Source organism: Miscanthus floridulus, chromosome 18, assembly GCF_019320115.1.
Source record: "Miscanthus floridulus cultivar M001 chromosome 18, ASM1932011v1, whole genome shotgun sequence".
NCBI classification, from domain to species: domain Eukaryota; kingdom Viridiplantae; phylum Streptophyta; class Magnoliopsida; order Poales; family Poaceae; genus Miscanthus; species Miscanthus floridulus.
The window spans coordinates 103,555,101-103,575,611 of NC_089597.1; the positions used below are offsets into that span (position 1 = coordinate 103,555,101).

Here is a 20,511-nt window from a genome sequence, read left to right on the forward strand (position 1 = left end):
CTCCACTTCCTTCACCACCAGCAGGACACACTCACTCACTCACTCTCCTACACTTCCACTTCACTCCCTCTCTCTACACTTCATCTCTGCCTCTCTCTAGAACACCCTCAAGAGAAATGTAAGCACACAACCTAGGTAAATAATATAAGTGCAAAAGCTTAAGAGAAGTATAGAATGCAAACTTCCATTGATGAAGGTATTTTTCTCGAGGTATTGAAAAGCTCATGCTCCCCTCTAGTCCTCGTCGGACTCCCTCGCAAGGGTGAAGCTCTAGGTCGGGTAACTCCAATGAGCTCGTGGGCCTTCCCCATGCGGAAGTGAGTCTAACACTGGGCCCACGCTCCGTAAGTAAAAGCTAGACGGCCACGCCACAAACGTGGTTGATGTAATCTTGTAAGACTACAATGCTCCTGGTGTCCAAGTATGCTGCGCGCAAGCACCGGGTGGCAAATCCATGGTCATTCAGATGACATTTCCTGTGTTCATTCTTTTCTCCGTGGCAACATGACCTTCATCCAACGTCTTATAAAATTGTTTTGGTTGTCTTCTATCAAAACCTTGTCTCCGTCCATAAATTCCCTACTGACAACAGGTTCACCATCGAATTTGGCTTTGTATTTTTCTGTTAATGGTCTCAGAACATAGCACATGATTCTACGTCTCCACTCTTCACCGTCGCCCCTGCAGCACACTGGTATCGGCTTGGTCATCCCAAGTTAAGTGCAATAGTGCAAAATAGTACATTTATAGCTCTATCAATGGTAATACGCCAGAAGCCATGCAACAGTCAGCATTGGCCTGCTCATTTCGTACGGAATCCCCAGATAACACTGAAAAAAATACAGTGCTATTCCAACATGATGCAATTATTGAATCTGTTATCAACAACATGTTCTGTTTCGCGGTTTACATGAAACAGATAGGGATTGTACTGTTGGAACTCCTGTTTCACTGTCCCAGTTGGATGCTCAATTCAGGATGCCAAATGCTTTGTAGGATTCAACACTATCACGGAGGGTTTCCTCTGTAGGCCTGAAGGTCCACCCTAGCTTCTGAAGTTTCTCAGAACTGTATATGGAGTTGTCATCCGTTTCAACAAAGCTACAAAACATTGAAATACGAAAATATAAGTCCCAACCAAGTCAAGAGAGAGCAAAACTGAAAGGAAGAACAATATGAACAAGAATTCAACAGTTCACCAAAACATTCAGAGTTAAAATCAAATCTCCCATATTTCTGTGGATGCATGGAAGTATCTAAAAGATATGAATGTCATACTCACATCAAAAGACTTAGTCCAGTAGACACCTCAACTTACCTAATGGTGTGGTTACACAATGAGTTCAAGAAGTATCATAACAAAAACAAACAGTAGAGTTTTTTGTTGTTAAATCAGTGGCATTTTAGCATCCTTCTCTTCCAAGGCCATTCTGCCAGCAAGTATTTATTGATGCGTCGATAAAAATCAGCTGATGAGGTTAAGAGGGGAACAAAACTGAATGCTTATAGACAACGGAACTATCAGAGGGTGAGACTTACTTTTTGGGATAAGGGTAAGTTGGATGTAAGGTCTTCAATATGTTTATCATATCAGAAACTTTTATTGGATTTGAACTGCAGATGTATCGTCCAGACGCTTCTGGTTTTTCGTAAGACAGAAGAAGAGCATCGTCAACATCACGAACATCCACCATATTTCTGAGCCTATTTTCAACAGTCTCATGATCTCCTGCAGAAGAAATGTATAACTAAACCGCTAAATTAAGTAGGCTAATTGAAGCTTGTTCTTAAGTAGATAAAGTACTTTGCAGCAATTGATCAATGTGCTTTATGGATAATCAGAAATAAACAATAGACAAACACTACTGACTAGATTATCATTTTAAATTTTTAATTATATAACTGAATGCAAACCAGTAGAAAACTAAGATAACATAGGATTAACCTATACCTTTGAAATAATTAAGGAGTATTTTACTACTCGCATTTACTATAGACTGCATCAAGGGTCCAAATACCGAGGACGGGCAAATAGTTACAACATCCAGCCCTGTTTTTGCTGCATAAGCAAAAGCCTCACGTTCGGACAGTTTTGGAAAGGTAATACCAATCCTGCACGATAAAACAAATATCTTTTTAGGCAAGCCAGATCAGCAAGTTTAGTATGAAGAAACACAAGAACAGCAACATTTTTCTGTGGTTAGTACAAGGACATTATATGATACAGCAAATTAACTATTAAGCTTAAAGGAAGCTGAGCTAGCTCAGTTGGTCGAGGGTGTTGATGTATGCCCAAACCACCCAGGTTCAAGTTCTCATTGAGGCGAATTTGGGAGCCTATTTTCTTCTTAATAAATTCCACCTAGGGCCTCTAGCTGAGTTGGTTAGGTGGCTTGAGTAGGGGCGAACCCCTACTGAATAAAAATATATATTAGAAAAAAGTTAAACAACTGAACAAACAAAGAAAAGGAAGCTAGATTTACACAAAAAAAATCTAGTGAGTCACTTATAAGGGGGAAATAACTCATCTTCGCACGATACGAAACGAATTCATGAATGAACTTGGATTTGCAAGCCTGCACAGAAGTCGAGATTTGACTAAACATGCAGTAATTTCCCACTACCCAAATACTCCAAGCGAGTAAAACGATGATAGGAACTGCAAGGTTCTCCTTGAAAGCTTGTAACACAAGATGTGGATCAATCAACTGAGGCACTTGCAGCGAAACTAGACTCCAAGAATCCAAAGCAAAGGGGCAGTGAAGAAACAGATGTTCAACCGTCTCGACTGAATGGGTAGAGCAAAGAACACAATCATAGGAGGGCAAATCCATGTTATGACGTTGAAGCAAACCTCGCGTGCTTAGTATGTCTTTCATAAGCATCCAAAAGAAAAATTTATGTTTAAGTTGACAAGAAGACTTCCAAAGCCATCTGTAAGACATTGGTAAAGTTGTGTGCCCCACTAATACTTTATAAGCGTGAGAAGAGGAGAAATTACGGTTGCCCTATATATAATGCCACTGGTCTCACTCTTCAATAGTGCCATATTGTTGTGCTTCAACTCGAGACCTTGATATTGATCAAAAGCTTGCACCGAGAGAGGCAGGTGGAAGAGTTTGTGTAAATTTTCTAGTTGGATTGCTTGTTGAAAAGATATTTTTGTTCATAACAAAGGAGAAGAGTTCAGCAAATTGCAGCTGTGGCGCCAACCCATCCCACACATCTTGCCAAAGAAAATTAGTTCGACCATCTCCAATGATTGGGGAGGCCAAACCTTTGTAAATATCGAGGAGCTTAACTATATCCCTCCACCAAAATGATCCTTTATTTGTCAAAATTGGAAGAGTCCCATTCCCATTCACCAAACTGACCCAAGGGAGATCTATTCTATTGAAAAAATTATGAAGAGTTTTCAGGAGACGGCATTGTGCGTTGATAGATTAATGACTCCTAGACCTCCTTTTTTTTTTACTTGCGGACAATTGGCCTGCCTTACGCGGTTTCTTTGAGTTAAGCTTCCCTTTTGGAAGTGCAACAAGAAAAATAAGGATATAATGCATGAATAGCAAATAAGGGGTTTCAAACCATATGAACTATGAGGATTAATTGTAAATTAAGACTGCAATCTTGACACAATACTAATCAGTTCAGCCCCCAATTTGGCCAAAAAGGAACTCAGAGAAGTTAAACTTTCATGCAAGAATGTCAAAAGATAATTCTTGTGATGGTGTAAGATAATTCTTTTTCTCTATGCTATGTCGTTATTTGCACAAGCAACACCATTGCTTTACTAAGGGACAACCGTATCACCTCATTCTTCCTGCAGTAATCCTCATCTGACCAACAGTCTTCATCAAAGGCCTTGTCCTTAGGCCAGTTAGGTTTACTGAATACAGCTGCAACAGAAGACACCACCACAACTCGCTTAACTTTTGCCTCATAGCAAGCCTTTAGCACATTGTTTGTTCCTACTACAGCAGGACCTATGACCTCCACCTGTACGTCAGAAATATTTGGTGAGAGGCAAGAAAAGGATAAACTATCATATCACGTGCTCATTAATAAACTAACCAATTTTTACATATGTCTACAGGTAGGACCAGATAGCTAAGCCACAATGATGCTGTGCAGGCAAGAATTGATAAAATCATAAAGCATTCTGTTGCCACTAATTGAGTTGCAGTTAAACACAGATACCCTTAAGAAATGGTCAAATGTTTCATATCTCACGCTTGTTTCAAGATAGTAAATGAATTCAGCATGTCTCATATGAATTAGAATAATTTGAGGACATTCTGAATTTTTTCCTGGTTGATGAAAATAGATGCTAAAGAAAATTCCATGTCAGGTTAGAATTATAGCTTGAAGCCTTGGAAGCAAAGCCTTGCCAGGACCCAGGAGCAGCATTGGTTGCAGCCTTTGAAATAACTGTGTTCTACGCCTCCTTATTTAACCTCAAAACTTCAGGAAACAAAATATGAAATAGATGTTCTTGACAAATTCACCTCAGGGTTGGAGGACCGACCGGAAGGGACAGGGCTAGCTACATGGAAGACACCCTCACGGCCAGCAATTGCTGATGCAACACTGCTGTAGTCCAACAAATCAGCCTTGAGAAGCTGCAATCTTTCCCCAGCTCCTTCCAGCGCCTTGAGATGAGCATTCTTGCTAGCACCTAGAGCACAAACAAGATATATCTTTTTTTGAACCGGAGAAACAAGATACATCTTCATCATATATATAACAAATTTCTTGGTCCATGATAACAAAACAAAAATCTTGGTCCATCATAACAAAAAAAGGATATCTGTTCAACTTTTTTTTCATCAGGCCTTGTTTTTTTTAGCCTGCTGCTAGTGTTCTTTTCCTTTATTTTTCAATTTGTTTCAGCCTTAATGGAACTTTTATTTTCAGTGGAAAGATGTGTAGCTATCCCCCCTGTGTATCCTCAAATAAAAAAATGTGATTCCACATTCCTAATGTCTCCCTCTCCGAGAGTTCATGGATACAGTATATAGAAATTCATGCTGAGCAGGGTCCATAAACAATTATCAGACTCTCCTCAACCCCCAGAAGGCTAGTGTTAATCCCAATCTGCATGCCTCCTGATTTGCCTCTACAGTCTAGCAGGTGTCCAAACCCACACCATGGTTTTGCCCTCGCTAGTTTTGTAGACCATATTGAAGTTCTCTTTAATGGTCTGCCCCTGATATTCCAAGTCAAAATCCTCATTATTTCTTCTTTTTGGGTGGTCTGCCCTTGTGGGCTTGCTGAGCACATGCTGCTGACTTCCATTAGCCCCTTGACCAATGATATCTGTTGAAGTCACTTATCAATGATATCCATATTGAAGTCGTTCAATCTCCAATGGATGACCTATATGGGCACCTAAACCCAAAATGGATCGTGGATGTTACTGTATCAGCCTCTAACAGAATACCTATATGCGAGACCCATTTTAGGTTACAGCAGAGGCACAATCTAAATATGAGTTTCCTCTCTCCTGTAGACTCATTTGCAGAAATGGTTCTCTTTTGGGTTTGTCGGAGAAGACCACAAATGGGTATTGAACCTTTGTATGTAGCGCTACCAAACGTGGAATGGGTCTTGTATTTTGGGTGATGTTGTTGGAGATAGTCATCAGGACCGTGAGATCTTCGGTCTAAAAAGAAGTCGCTTATCAAATCTAAAAATATATTTTTTAACCACTACGGGGCTACTCCTGTTTCTTCAGGAATGAAAAATCTAAAAAAATATTAGTACCTTTTATATTTGATAAAATTTAAAATTATTTTTTTTTCAAAAGGGGAACCTTCACCATTTCCATGGCAAAAAAACCTTGGACTAATTTGGAAGCTAAGGGAAGCCACACCCAGCGATGGATTATTCAAATTATTTCTCCGTACATTTCCTACCCCGGGAAAGTCGGATTTGAGTTTCTAAATTAGCCTTCAGGGGCTTACGCAACAGCCTAGAAACCAGCCTAGCCAGAAACAACCAGAAAGCAGAATGCTGACTCCCGAGCAGCACCGCGCTCAAGAACGTTTAAACAGCTAGAAATTAGTTGATTCGTAAAAAAGATGAAGTGCAATCCTTTTAGACGGAGGGAGCACAAGAATCGCCCGCCGAGTGGCCAAGAAGTCAGGGGGCGCGACGGATCGATGAGAGGGAGGTCTGAGAGCCTTACCAGGGTCGCGCACGGTGCCGCGGACCGTGTATTGGCCACGGGAGAGGAGGAGCTTCACCAGCCACGACGCGATGAAGCCGCCCGCGCCGGTCACGCATACGATCTTCGCCGCCGCCGCCGCCGCCATTGCCTTTTGGTTTAGCGCTGCCGCGGATGAAGAGAACTGTCGAAGTCGAGTAGTCGACGATCGATCCAGTCCAGAGCGTTCTGATGTTGTAATTGTAACTGTTTTTTTATTTCATTTCACGAGCTTCGCAAGAAACAGTTATTTATATTAGAAAAAAAATAAAGCTCAATCTGAATGGAACCCTCGGAAAAGTGGACTGATTGTTTTATACAAAAGAAAGTTCTATACTAACATGTGCGGGAGTAATTGAGTATAAACGAACATGTGCTTGTATATATTCCCTCCATCCCAAATTATAAGACGTTTGACTTTTTTGGTTCTAAGTTTGACCACTCGTCTTATTCAAAAAATTTGTGCAAATATAGTCAAATTTAAGTCATTCTTGAAGAATTTTTATTAATAAACCAAACCACGACGAAAGAAGTGATATTTTACACAAATTTTTGAATAAGATAAGTGGTCAAACTTAGTGTCAAAAAAGTCAAACGTCTTACAATTTGGGATGGATTGAGTAGGACAGTAGTTGATTATGGGCAATGCGAAGTATCAGCCTAGTTGAGCACATGACTTATTAGAAAGAATATCCTTTCTTCCTGTTCTCTTATATAAGCCATTCAGCTTACCAATTGGTTACGAGAATACTGCCCCGTTTGGATCCTAGAATTTAACTTATTTTAATATTTATAATTTAGACATATATTAATTAAGCTAATATAGTTATGTATGCATATTTGTATATTATTGTTGGCTATACGAGAGATACTTATGTGTTGCATTTCTACTGTAGGGGAGCGAGTTGAAGAGCGTGTTATAAGAAACATAGAATGGTGATCTATATAATCAATTTATATTTTTTATTTTATAAATTTGAGATAGACTTATACGTGAACTTTACAAAGTAGTGAAATGTCAAATTCCAAATCAAATAATCTAATTTATTAAGTAGATTCCAACCGCCCCCACTAAGAGAACAGGTAAAGTATTCTTAGTTGTGCTGGTTCTCTCTTTGAGATAAAGTACTCTTAAGGTAAAGTATCCCTAGTTGAGCCCAATTGTTTTTTTGCCATGAGCTATATGAAAGGTAAAGTATTCGTAGCTAGAGTTGTATGATCCAGGATTTAATTCAAATAGCCTACCAATCGGTTACCTTAGTACACCTCAGTCTAGCTACCAACATATACAACTTGGACATGATTGGTTACCTAAAAAAGTATGAACAGAATTTCATATGCACACATAGGTGTATCAAACATTCTCTCTACTTAATACAATGGCGCGCAAATTTTTTTTGTGTGTTAGAGAAAAAAAATATGCGCACATAAACCCAGCCAATCCCTAGGAACCACCCCACTATAAATGTTCACGCCTCCACTAGTGCTCGTACCTATAGTTGTCCATGCAGCTCGAGGCACGACGGCACGGCACGAAGCCCGCTTTTTTAGCCCGACACGAGCACGGCACGACCCGGTGACATGCGGGCCCAGGCTGGCCCGGCCCGAGGCAGCAGGCCATGCCTGGGCCGCTGCTCAGGCCCGTGGGCTAGCACGGCACGGCCCGGCCTGAGTCAGCCGGCCCGGCAGCGGCCCGGCCACCCCTCCCCCTCCTCACTCCACTCCTCCCCGGCCTCCCCGCGGCCGCGGCCCAGCGCGTGGCGTCCCCACCGGCCCGCCTCCGCCCCTCCTCATATAAAAACTCACGCCGCGGCCGCGACCGCGTCGGCTCACATCCGAAACCCTAGCTCATTTCACTCTCGCTCCCCTGTCGCCTCGCCTCGCTGCTCTCGCCTCACAGTCTTGCTCTCGGCTTCGTCCTCCCCGACTCCGGTGAGGTGACCTCGACGATCAGCCTGCCGCCGGCGAGCAGCTCCCTACTCCTACCAAATCCCCTCCCTGCTCCCTCTCCGCCTCTCCCTTCTCCCTATCCCTATCTCCCCTCTAGATCTCGGTGACTATGTGAGTTCGTGTCCCGTCTGCCCCTCCTCTGTCGCTCGCCGTCCTTCTAACCGGTGTATCGTCTTCTCTGGGTGGCCCTCGTCTTCTCCGACACCAGGCTCCGATTGCGCAAGTACATCCCTAACCCTAACCCTAACCCTAACCCTAACCCCGCCTACCGTCGGCGAGCAGCTCCCTACTACTCCTAAGTCCTACCTGATCCCCTCCCTACTGGCCTGCTCCCTCTCCGCCTCTCCCTTCTCCCTATCCCTATCTGTCCTCTAGATCTGGGTGATTATGTGAGTTCGTGTTCCCGTGTGCCCCTCCTCCGCCGCTGGCCGTCCTTCTAACCTTACTGTTGTCTTCTCTGGGTGTTCCTCATCTTCTCCGGCACCGGGCTCCGGTTGCGTAGGTACATCCCTAACCCTAACCCTAACCCTCCTCTTCTTCCATTGATGAATGGTTTATGATCTATTCTGATGTACTATTTTCCTCCTCCTCCATGTCTTTACGCAGGTCAGTAACCGATACGTCGTCCTCTAGCTGTGGCATAGAGCGACCAAGGTGGCCCTGCGCACCGTTGAGGAACGGTGCTGGAGAGCCCTCCGTGGTCGAGGGCACCATGGCTGGTGCTGATGACGAGATCGTCTGGCCGCTCACCGGCAACGATGATCTCATCACGGCAGGCCTGGCACCTGAGGACGACGACGACACCCAAGAGGACGTTGCTGCCTTGTTCGGTCTGGACGGCGGCGGTGGTGAAGGGGCGACGGCAACTGGGACCCCGGTCTGCTCCAACAGTTCAACTCCATCTGTTGCTGGTACTGGTACCTCTTCTGGAACTACTGTTGGTAAGCATAAATCTACTGTGTGGGCTGATTTTGATGAGATCTACGAGACTGTGAATGGTAGGAAAATCTACACTAAAGCTACTTGTAAAATGTGTAAGCATACTTTGTCTGCTAGATCTAATGCTGGCACTAGGCACTTGAAGAGGCACCAGAAATCTTGTAGGCAGAAAACTGATCAAGCTGCTAGGGTTCAGTCTAGGCTTGCTTACAATGCTAATGGTTCTGTGCATAACTGGGACTATAAACCTGATATTGCTAGGTCAGAATTGTGTTACTTGATTGCTAGGCTTGATTTGCCATTAGGTATTGGGGGAGATACAACTCCCCTTTGTGAGAGAAGATTGGACCTTTTTTGACCAAAAAATAGCACTATTAGAGCATCTCCAAGAGATATGCTATCCTTGTTCTGTATGGTATACTTAGATTTTTATAGGAAAAATTGAACTCCAACAGATATCCTATTTGGTTTTGTATAATAGCAAGTATGCTATCCCTGAAATCTCGTTGGGCATAGATAGCAAGCCTAACTATTGGGGGAGATACAACTCCCCTTTGTGAGAGAAGATTGGACCTTTTTTGACCAAAAAATAGCACTATTAGAGCATCTCCAAGAGATATGCTATCCTTGTTCTGTATGGTATACTTAGATTTTTATAGGAAAAATTGAACTCCAACAGATATCCTATTTGGTTTTGTATAATAGCAAGTATGCTATCCCTGAAATCTCGTTGGGCATAGATAGCAAGCGAACCTGGCTCGCCATCTTCTGAAATAGCTGGCCACGGTGGATGCCCCGCACACGCGATCCATCCCGCGCACCAGAAACTAGCTTCCCGCCCGCACATTGAACTCTCCCATCGTGGGGATCTAGGCCCAACCCGCTCCATTCGACGATTCCCAACTCCCAAGCTCGTCCATCGCCTCCTCCCCTTCGCCGGCCCTGCCGCCGCCGCACCATGGAAGTTGCTACTCGCTGGCCCTCTGAATTGCCCTTTCCTTATTCGCCCTAATGTCGCAGCATCCTCGTGGACAGGCTCCGCCGTCTGAGATGGGAGATCCCAACTACGTTGCCCTTTTATTCCAACAACAGGCGGATGGGAGTACCCGACGGATTGGAGCAGCATCAGGCAGATGGGAGCAGCAGTTTGGATGGGAGCAGCAGGCGGATGGGAGATCCCAACTGCAGCAGGACTCCCCGATGCTGCCATGGTTGAAGAATACGGCACAAGGAGGCCAGCGACGATGAGTCCTTCCACCCAACAGTGCTGCTGCTACTGCATCGAATCCATTCCTCGACGTGTGCTCCGGTATTGTGCCCCCTGCTCAGGTTCTATGATTTGATTTCCTCCGCTTATCTTGGTGTTATGTGTTTTATTACTCTGATCAATTGTCCTGATTTTGTCGAGACCGCCATCGGCCCATCGCACCCTGTTCACCCTGTTTCAGTTTTAGGACTGCGTATCAAAGATCTATATATTTCTGATTCTCAAAAGGTTACGAATTTGGTTGGCCTAAAATCCTCGCCCCCCAGTATCTGCAAATCGATCGCAGCCAAGAAGGCAGCAATTTTTTTATGCAGAAGGCAGCCATTATTTACTACTAGCCAATACCCCGCGTGGCCATGGGTGAATCAAAGGAATACACACTAACAAAGAGTTGTAATGTATGAACCAATAGTTGTCAAGCGAAACATACCACGAATATGCTGTAGCAGAATTGGCATTTTACTAATAGAAAATGTGCATATTGGTAGCAGGCCTAGAGCTGTTATCGGCCAATGTTGGAGAGCATTTCTAGTACCGGCGAGCAGACAGTGAGAGCAGGGTTGACCGTGGCACTGTGGGGTGGTGCTGCTTGGCTCCTTTTCACTTTGAAACCTTGACAGGAATAGCTGGCTCCTGTATTCCTTTGTGTGCACAAAAGAGAATCAAAATATTTTTACTGAACTATTAAAAGAATGTCATTGCCATCATTTCTAAAATGTGGAGAACATGTATTAGCTGAGATTAGAACAATATGAAACTTGCTCATGATGTACTCCGAATAAAGTGTCATGTTGTACACATTATAACTGTATATGGATATCTATATGTATGAATACATGATGGTAAGAGTGAGGCAGCAGTGAAATATCAATGACACTTTGCAATGAGGGAAGCAAAAGACTCTGAGAACCATGTACTCCACAATTTGTTTATTAGATCCAAATTTAGCAGTCTCAAACTGCAGTTGACCTGTGGAAGTCTGTTTTTGTAGACCCTAAAAATATGGACATTGTTTGCATACATTTTAAAAAGAACTGGCATATCCAAATATAGCTGGAAAAGCAGCATATGAGCCTAAAGGGAAGGGGGGGGGGGAGAAGCTGGGAATGTGTTTTATTTGAGGAAGGTGACATGGGAACAGAACATACTAACATTGAATACATATGGAGGCACTCTTAAAAGAAACCATATATTGAAGCTGAAGTTGTCTATGGCAGCTAAAAACATCAATATGAGGAAGGCTGTAGTTAGGTTCACATTTTGAGATTGACCTTGAACTGTAGAAGTAGGGAAAATATTGACAGGAATAATTGGCAACCTGTCAGAGCTACTAGGTACATAAGCAAACTATTTCAGTTAGGGAGAAAACCTTTTATATCCAGGCTAGACATCTAAGATGGAAAAAACACTAACCTTGTATAGGTATGGACTAGAAAGACGCGCGGCGTTGCCGCGGGCCAGCAGTGGCACATATTAATTTCAGAGTAAGGAATGTCTAACAGTGGCACATATTAACTAAGTTGCTAGAGTTTCATAATGTATAAAACTCTATCTGCTAATTAAAAGTACTCATTGAATTCAGGCATTCTGAAACTCACATTATCGCTATTTGTTTTTACAGCCGAAATGTCAGAATGACTTTAATCATGTCGGTCAAAGATATGTCTAAAACGTTCTCAAAGATATGTCATAATGACTTTAATCATGTCGGTCAAAGATATAACTTTGATATTGTTTTAGACATTCTGAAACTCACATTTAGCTTGACTTTGACCGACATGATTTTCAGAATGAGTTTCAGAATGAGTTTCAGAATGCCTGAATTCAATGTCAGAATTTTCTGAAACTCACATTTAGCTTGATAGAGTTTTAGAATGAGTTTCATATATGACTTTGATATTGTTTTAGACATTCTAAAACTCACGTTTTGCTTGACTTTGACCGACATGATTTTCAGAATGAGTTTCAGAATGCCTGAATTCAATGTCAGAATTTTCTGAAACTCACATTTAGCTTGATAGAGTTTCAGAATGAGTTTCAGATATGACTTTAATCATGTCGGACAATATCAAAGTCATATCTTTCAGAATGTATAAAACTCATTGTCGCTATTTGTTTTTACAGCTGAAATGGATTCAGGCATATCTTTGACCGACATGATTATGGAAGGTTTCCCTCCAGGTGGAGTGTCTGACAATATCTCACCTCATAATGAAATACAAGCACGCGATGAGGTCTCTGCTGCGGTCAAAGGAAATAAAAGAAGGTCAAAAAATTTCACTCTTAAAGAGGACGAGATGTTGGTGTCAGCGTGGCTAAATGTGAGTTTGGATCCTGTGAGAGGAGCCAATCAATCAAAAGATAACTATTGGAAAAGAATACATGATTACTTTCATTCAAAAAAGGATTTTGAATTTGATCGCACACAAAGTTCTCTAATGAGTCGGTGGTCTAGTATACTACATGACTGCAACATATTTGCTGGTTGTGTTTCGAAGGTAGAGGCCCGAAATCAGAGTGGTGCATCTATTGATGACAAGGTTAGATGACCTAACTTCACATGCTAATTTCCTATAGTTTCCCATTGCAGTAAGCAAATGCATTAACTATGTATAAGAATGACGACCCATTACACAGGACTTTCCAGTACATACATTGCTGAAAAATACTGAAAGACCATTCGAAGTGGACGAATAGGCGCCAGCCAATTGGACCTCAGAAACCATTAAGCAAAAAGCAAAAGACCACTGCTGATTCAACTCCTGCTATTGATGCACCAGACCCTGTCACTGGTACTGTAGCTGAGACTGAAACCACAGTAACCACAGTGCCGAGGCCTACAGGGACTAAGAAGGAAAAGCTGAAATTAAAGCAGCGTTCAAGCATTGAAGCTTTGGATTATTTATTGGCAAAGAAGAAAGAGGTGGATGCTGAGAAGGAGTTGAAGAAAAAGGAGAGGGAATTGAAGAAAGAGGAGAGGGAGTTGAAGAAACAAGAGATGTGCCAAAAAGCCCTTGCCTTGCAGGAAGAAAGGATAAAACTTGACAAAGAAAATTTTGATTTTGAGCGGGATCGAGAAGAAGAAAGAATTATAAATATTGATATGAGCACCATGTCAACCAGACAACAACAGTTCTACGATGATCAACAGAAGAAAATACTTGCAAGACGGCTTGGAAATTAGTAGAACCATGATTTCGAATTTTTTAGATTTGAGCATAGTGTGAGACATGTTTAATTTTCTGAAACATTTTAGTTCACAGCATATCAAAATGATTAATGTTCTTGCATGAACCTTGTTATCTATATTATTCTGTAAAGGAGCTGCTTTTGACGTTTGCACCATCACAAATATATTTGGGCTCGTGACACTGCATTTGCTCTCTCGAACCTACTGTAGCCTGATCGACAATACATAGAAGTGCAGGTTGGACACTGCCCTCAGGTCCTCTTCATAGCAGATTAATTTAGTCAGCTACTGTATTATGTATTGCAACCTGCCTAGTGTTTTTAACAAATGTACAGTTATGTTTTTAACAAATGAGTCCTGTCAGGCCATGGTGAGTGCTTCCAATGCTAAACTGTCAATAAAAGACATGTTGGTCTGAAACTGACAGCAAACTATTTTTGGAGTACTAAGTTTGCCCTTCTGCTCTGCAGTACAAGTACTTGCATCTGAGAGCCATTGTACATGCAACAAGGAAAAGAACCATTACTTGCATCAAAGCAATGTTTGCAACTAGTGTTATAGGCTTTCAAGCAAAACATTTAGGGAAAAGAACCATTACTTGCATCAAAGCAATGTTTGCAACTAGTGTTACAGGCTTTCAAGCAAAACATTCAGGCTTCCAATATAAATGAAAGGCAAGCTTGTCAAAAAAAATATGCCTTGAACTATTACAGTATCTAGTAAATCAAACAAAGAACATAGGTCCGGAAACTAATACATAATGCCTTGATGTTATGATAGTAAATGAAATTATTCAACAGTAATATTTGTATATAAATCTAGAAAATTATGCCACAGGTGCTTGATAAGGTCGGCTTGAAGCTATGTGTGTGTCTCCTTGTCCTTGATCTTCTTGTAATTCTGCATAAATGCATTGAACTCAGGTGTAGCATCATGTGATACAGTCACCTTTTCTCCCACATCATCATATCTGAAATCTTTTTCGTCAACTCCCTCGTCTTCAACAATCATATTGTGCATAATGATACAAGCCGTCATGACAAGTTGAATTGTATCCTCATCCCACACACGTGCCGGCGCTCGAACAATGGCAAAGCGAGCTTGTAGAACCCCAAATGCTCTTTTGACATCCTTCCTACAAGCTTCTTGTGCTTTTGCAAAATATTTGTTCTTATTACCCCGTGGCTCGGGTATGGTCTTCACGAATGTGGCCCAAGATGGATATATACCATCTGCTAGATAGTAACCCATAGTATAATCATTCCCATTGATGCTATAATTTACCTGTGGCCCTTGACCTTCAGCAAGCCTTGCAAATATAGGAGATCTGTGAAGAACATTTATATCATTGTGCGAACCTAGCATCCCAAAGAAAGCATGCCAAATCCAAAGATCTTTAGAAGCAACAACTTCAAGAATAATTGTAGGCTCCTTTTTATGTCCCCTATACATACCTTGCCATGCATAAGGACAATTCTTCCAGGTCCAGTGCATACAATCAATGGAACCAAGCATGCCAGGAAAACCTCTACTCTCACCAATCGCAAGTAATCTGGCAGTATCATCCTCATTGGGCAACCTCAAGTATTCATGTCCAAATACCCGAACAACAGCTCTGACAAACTTTCTAAGACTTTCTAGAGTAGTACTCTCCCCAATACTGATATAGTCATCCATAGCATCAGCTGCTACTCCATAAGCTAACATCCGGAATGCTGCCACCACCTTCTGCAAGCAAGATAGTCCTAGGGTTCCGGCTGCATTCCTCTTCTGCACGAAATAGTCATCATACTTCTCAACGGCATTCATTATGCGGACAAACACGTGACGCCACATTCGAAACCTATGACGTCAGATTAAAAAAAATTATTCAGACCTCAATGCATACACTAAACATAAGTCAATAAAATTTGAGAGAATTAACCTGCGCCTAAAATAACTCGGTCCATACGTAGGATTATCTGAGAAATAATCTTTATACAATCTGCAGTGCCCGACTGCCTATCACGATTCACAACACTATGTCCCTCTACGGATCCACGATGGCATGCTGGATTGACAATGTCTGATAGTACTATATGCTCTGCTGCAGTATATACCTCATCGTCATCATCCGACGATGACGACAACGACGACGAAGAATCCATCAGCTCGTTAACTACATCTTCAAATTCCATTATTTGCTGCGAGCTGTGGAAGCCGTCCAAACAGAGATCGATCTACTTGAACTCCTAGGAATCTGCTTGAACACCTAACCAGGATTAGCGTCTTGTGCATAGGAGATTGAATAGGCTATATTGGGTGAACACTTACAGGGTAGCAGCAGCCCGTCGCCACGTACCAGGATCAGTGTCTTGTGCTGGTGACGCACGCGTGATGTCGCCGCCAGGAGCCAGAACGCGACGATCTTCTATTGACGCGAAGGAGCACAGCCGCCGCCACGACGTTGCTGCGGACTGACTCCAAAGGAATAGATCATACAAAATTTCAATCGGCAGGTGGAATAGGTCCATGGTAGTTGGTGAGGTGGCAATTTTTTTATATACAAGATGAGAAATAGCAAGTCTATTGGAAAACTCTTCTTTTTTTAGGACTTCTATATTTTACAAAAAAGCTAAACTATGTAATTTGGCTATTTATTTTACCACATTTGTTGGAGATGCTCTTAGGGCCAGGGGACGAGGAATGTTATTGGAAAACTTTAAGAGTAGATCTACAACAAGGGTGGGTCCACGTAACCTCTCACCACCGGCGAGGCCACGACAGGGGAAGAAGGGGACTGAGCGGAGGCGGCGACAGGATGTCAAATGCTTTGTAGGATTCAACTGTGTCACGGAGGGTTTCCTCTATAGGCCTGAAGGTCCACCCTAGCTTCTGCAATTTCTCAGAACCGAATACAGAGTCGTCATCCACTTCCACAAAACTACAAAACATCGAGATACGAAAAGATAAGTTCCAACCAAGTCAAGAGAGTGCAAAACTACGGAAGAACAATTTATTATGAACAAGAATTCCTCAGTTCATCAATACTTACATACATAGCTAAAATGTAATATAATGATCTCCCAAAATTCTATGCATGCATGGAAGTATTTAATTTAGTCGATATGAAGGTCGTGGTCACATCAAAAGGCTTTGTTCAGTAGCCATACTTACCAAGTTACCTAATGGTGTGGTTACACAAGGAATTCAAGAAGTATCATAACCGAAAAGCAGTAGAATTTTATTGTTTGTTAAATCAGCTACATTTTAGCATCGTCCTTCTCTTCTAAGGCCATTCCATAAAAATCAGCTGTGAAAGTTAAGAGGGGAAGAAAACTGAATGCTTATAGACAACGGAACTATCAGAGGGTGAGAGTGTGAGACTTACTTTTTAGGATAATGGTAAGTTGGATGTAAGGTCTTCAATATGTTTATCATATCAGAAACTTTTAATGGATGTGAACTGCAGATGGATCGTCCAGATGCTTCTGTTTTTTCGTAAGCCAGAAGAAGAGCATCAGCAACATCACGAACATCCACCATATTTCTGAGTCTATTTTCAACAGTCTCGGGATCTCCTGCAGAAGAAATGCATGTACTTAAAAAAATAACTAAATGGCTAAATTAAGTAGGTGAACTGAAAGCTTGTTCTTAAGTAGATAAAGTACTTTGCAGCAATTGATTAGTATGCTTTATGAATAATCAGAAACAAGCAATAGAGAAACACTATTGACAAGATTGTCATTTTAATTGTATAACTGGACGCAAACCAGTACTAGAAAACTAAGATAACATGCGACTACCCTACCTTTGAAATAATTAAGGATGACTTTACTGCTCGAATTTACTATAAGGCTGCATCAAGGGTCCAAATACATATGACGGGCAAATAGTTACAATGTCCAACCCTGTTTTTGCTGCATAAGCAAAAGCCTCACGTTCCACCAGTGTTTTGGAAAGGAAATACCAATCCTGCAGGATGATGAAATATCTATTTAGGAAAGCCAAACTGGAATGAACAAACACAAAACAACTCAGCAACAATTTTTGTGGTTAGATACAAGGACGTGATATGATAGAGCAAACCAGCTGTTAACAATTGCTTCCCTTTTGGAAGTGCAATGAGAAAAAATACTATGTATTTCATGAACAGTAGGTTTCACCATATGAAAATAGCAAATAATGGGTTCACTGCAAATTAAGAATGCATCCTGGATATAAAGCTGTGCTAATCAGTTCAGCCTCCAATTTGGCTAAAAAGAAAGTTAGAGAAGTTTGAACTCATGCAAGAAGCCAACTGCAATAGGACAAGATAATTCTTACTTTCTATGTTATGTCAATATTTGCACAAGCAACGCCATTGCTTTACTAAAGGACAAGTGTATCACCTCATTTTTCCTGCAGTAATCCTCATCTGACCAGCAGTCTTCATCAAAGACCTTACCCTTAGGCCAATTAGGATTAGCGAACACAGCTGCACATGAAGACACCACCACAACTCGCCTAACTTTTGCCTCGTAGCAAGCCTTCAACACATTGATTGTACCTGTTACAGCAGGACCTATGACCTCCACCTGTAAATTAGAAATATTTGGTGAAAGGCACAAAGGGACAACTATCATGTTACATGTTAATAAATTAACCAATTGTTTGATAGATGTCTAGTCATTGTACTAGAGTTGTGTGGAATGAGTGGTGCACTTTTCTCAGTTGTATGGTTTTTTGGCTCAGTTTTCATTCAAAAAACTAGGCTGATGCTTGCCTTTTTTTCTTTCTTCGTCTAATAAAAATTGCGGCAAAACTTTTGCCATCCTTTCTAAAAAAATAAATTAACCAATTTCTTCTCCGCAAAAAAAGACAATTTCTTTGTATAATTACATAGTAGTAACACTGGACTAACAAAAACGAACAATATATAACAGGTGACATGGGCAAGGCACCAGATAAGTATGCCACAAAGATGACGTGCAGAACAGAAGAGATAAATCATTCTCTGTTGCCATTAATTGAGTCATAGTTAAACACAGATACCCTGAAGGAATGGTCAAAATGTTACCCATCTCACGCCTGTTTTTAGATAGTCAATGAATCCAGCATGTCTCATAAGAACTAATGATAACCTGAGGGAATTCAGAAAAATTTTCTGTTTATGAAACTAGATGCTTAAAAATTCCATATGTCTAAGGGCCTGTTTGGTTTCCATAAGTTAGGTGACTGAAAACCAGTGACTTATAAGTCATGCCTGTTTGGTTATAGATGACTTATAAGCTCATTAAAGGTGTGGGCCCCACGCGGAAAATGATGACTTATAAGTTTTAAGCAGGGGTGAACCAACTTAAAACTTGTAAGCAGGGGTGACTTATAAGTTGGTGATGTTTGACAAAATAAGTCACTTATTTCACTTTTTAACTTATAAGTAGGTGACTTATTTAGAACCAAACATGCCCTAAGTTAGAATTAAAAGCTTAGCAAGCAAAGCCTTGCCAGGAATAGCATCGGTAGCAGTCTATGAAATAATTGCATTCAACCATTTATACCTCCTTTATATGACCTCAAAACTTTAGGAAACAAAATATGAAATAGGTGTTCTTGACAAATTCACCTCAGGGTTGGAGGACCGACTGGAAGGGACAGGGCTAGCTACATGGAAGACACCCTCACATCCAGCAATTGAGAAGCTGCAACCTTTCCCCAGCTCCTTCCAGCCCCTTGAGATGAGCATTCTTGCTAGCACCTAGAGCACAAACAAGATATATCTTCATCATACATATAACAAATTTCTTGGTACGTCATAAGAAAAAAAAAAGATACTCATTCAGCTTTTATTTAATCAGGCCATGAATTTTCTTGAGCCAGCTGTGAGTGTTCTTTTCCTTTATTTTTTCTGTTTGTTCAACTTCCTTATTTGAACTTTTAACTTCTTTTGAATGCAAAGAACGAAGTGTAGGTATCCCCGGTGTGTACTTGATATAAAACATGTATATTACTATAGAAACTTTTGAACTCTCCCTGCATTTATTGAGGTTGTATCTCATTTTCAGGTTAGAAACAATGTGACTTCTGTTTTACAATATTTTCACCAAACGGAAGTAAACTTCTTTTTCTACATCAGTTATTTTACCGTAGCTTTCCATGTTGATAACATGAAGTACTTAGGCTAGACCTTGCAGCTCCTAAGGACGCCTCAGGAGTCAGGACAATACAGTTAGAAAAGAACCTGGAACCTAATGTGCTTCTTTCTAAATTCCAAGATGATTGCACATTCCCTTGTCTCTGTTCAATGCAAGAAAAAAAATGAATTCTATCTACGCACATGCTCTCTCTGTCCCAAAATAAATGTGCATCTCGTATTTCAAGAATCAACCAATTTTAAATTTAACTAGATTTATAAAAAATAGTATTGACATCTATATCTCTAACTAGACTCACTATGAAAATATATAGGTTTATACTATAAAAATATATAACAAGATTTGGTATCATAAATATTAAAATATTTTTATATATTTTTGGTTAAACTTGAAATTCGTTGGATACGAGCGCTTATACCCCAACCCCATGTACACAAGAATCGCCGCTGCGAAACTAAGAAACCAGCAGGGATCGCGACGGATCCATGAGGGAGGTCTGCGAGCCTTTACCAGGGTCGCGCACGGTGCCGCGGACGGCGTATTGGCCTCGGGAGAGGAGGAGCTTCACCAGCCACGACGCGATGAAGCTGCCGGCGCCGGTCACGCTCACGCACACGGTCTTCCCCGCCGCCGCCATTGCTTTCGGCTTTTGATTGCTCTCGTTGTCACGCTGCCGCTGAAGAAATGAACGGCAAGTCCACAGAACCACAGTTTAGAGCGGACCAGCGGTGTCTAGGCGTGGCGGGCGGTGGTACTAGTAGGAAGAAAATTCTACTACGCACCATCGAAGACGTGCGACACCGGACTACGCGTCCCCGGCCTATGTGCGACACCACACGCGTCC

The 20,511-nt window shown here is 41.6% G+C and overlaps 4 pseudogenes; 1 reads left to right on the forward strand and 3 right to left on the reverse strand.

The window, feature by feature from the left end:
• Nucleotides 1-891: 891 nt before the first annotated feature.
• On the reverse strand, nucleotides 892-6,320 carry LOC136521898 (cinnamoyl-CoA reductase 1-like; annotated as a pseudogene).
• Nucleotides 6,321-8,870: 2,550 nt separating this feature from the next.
• Nucleotides 8,871-13,699, forward strand: LOC136524299 (uncharacterized; annotated as a pseudogene).
• A 453-nt stretch (nucleotides 13,700-14,152) lies between these two features.
• On the reverse strand, nucleotides 14,153-15,731 carry LOC136524300 (uncharacterized; annotated as a pseudogene).
• Nucleotides 15,732-16,296: 565 nt separating this feature from the next.
• Nucleotides 16,297-20,304, reverse strand: LOC136524301 (cinnamoyl-CoA reductase 1-like; annotated as a pseudogene).
• Nucleotides 20,305-20,511: the final 207 nt, after the last annotated feature.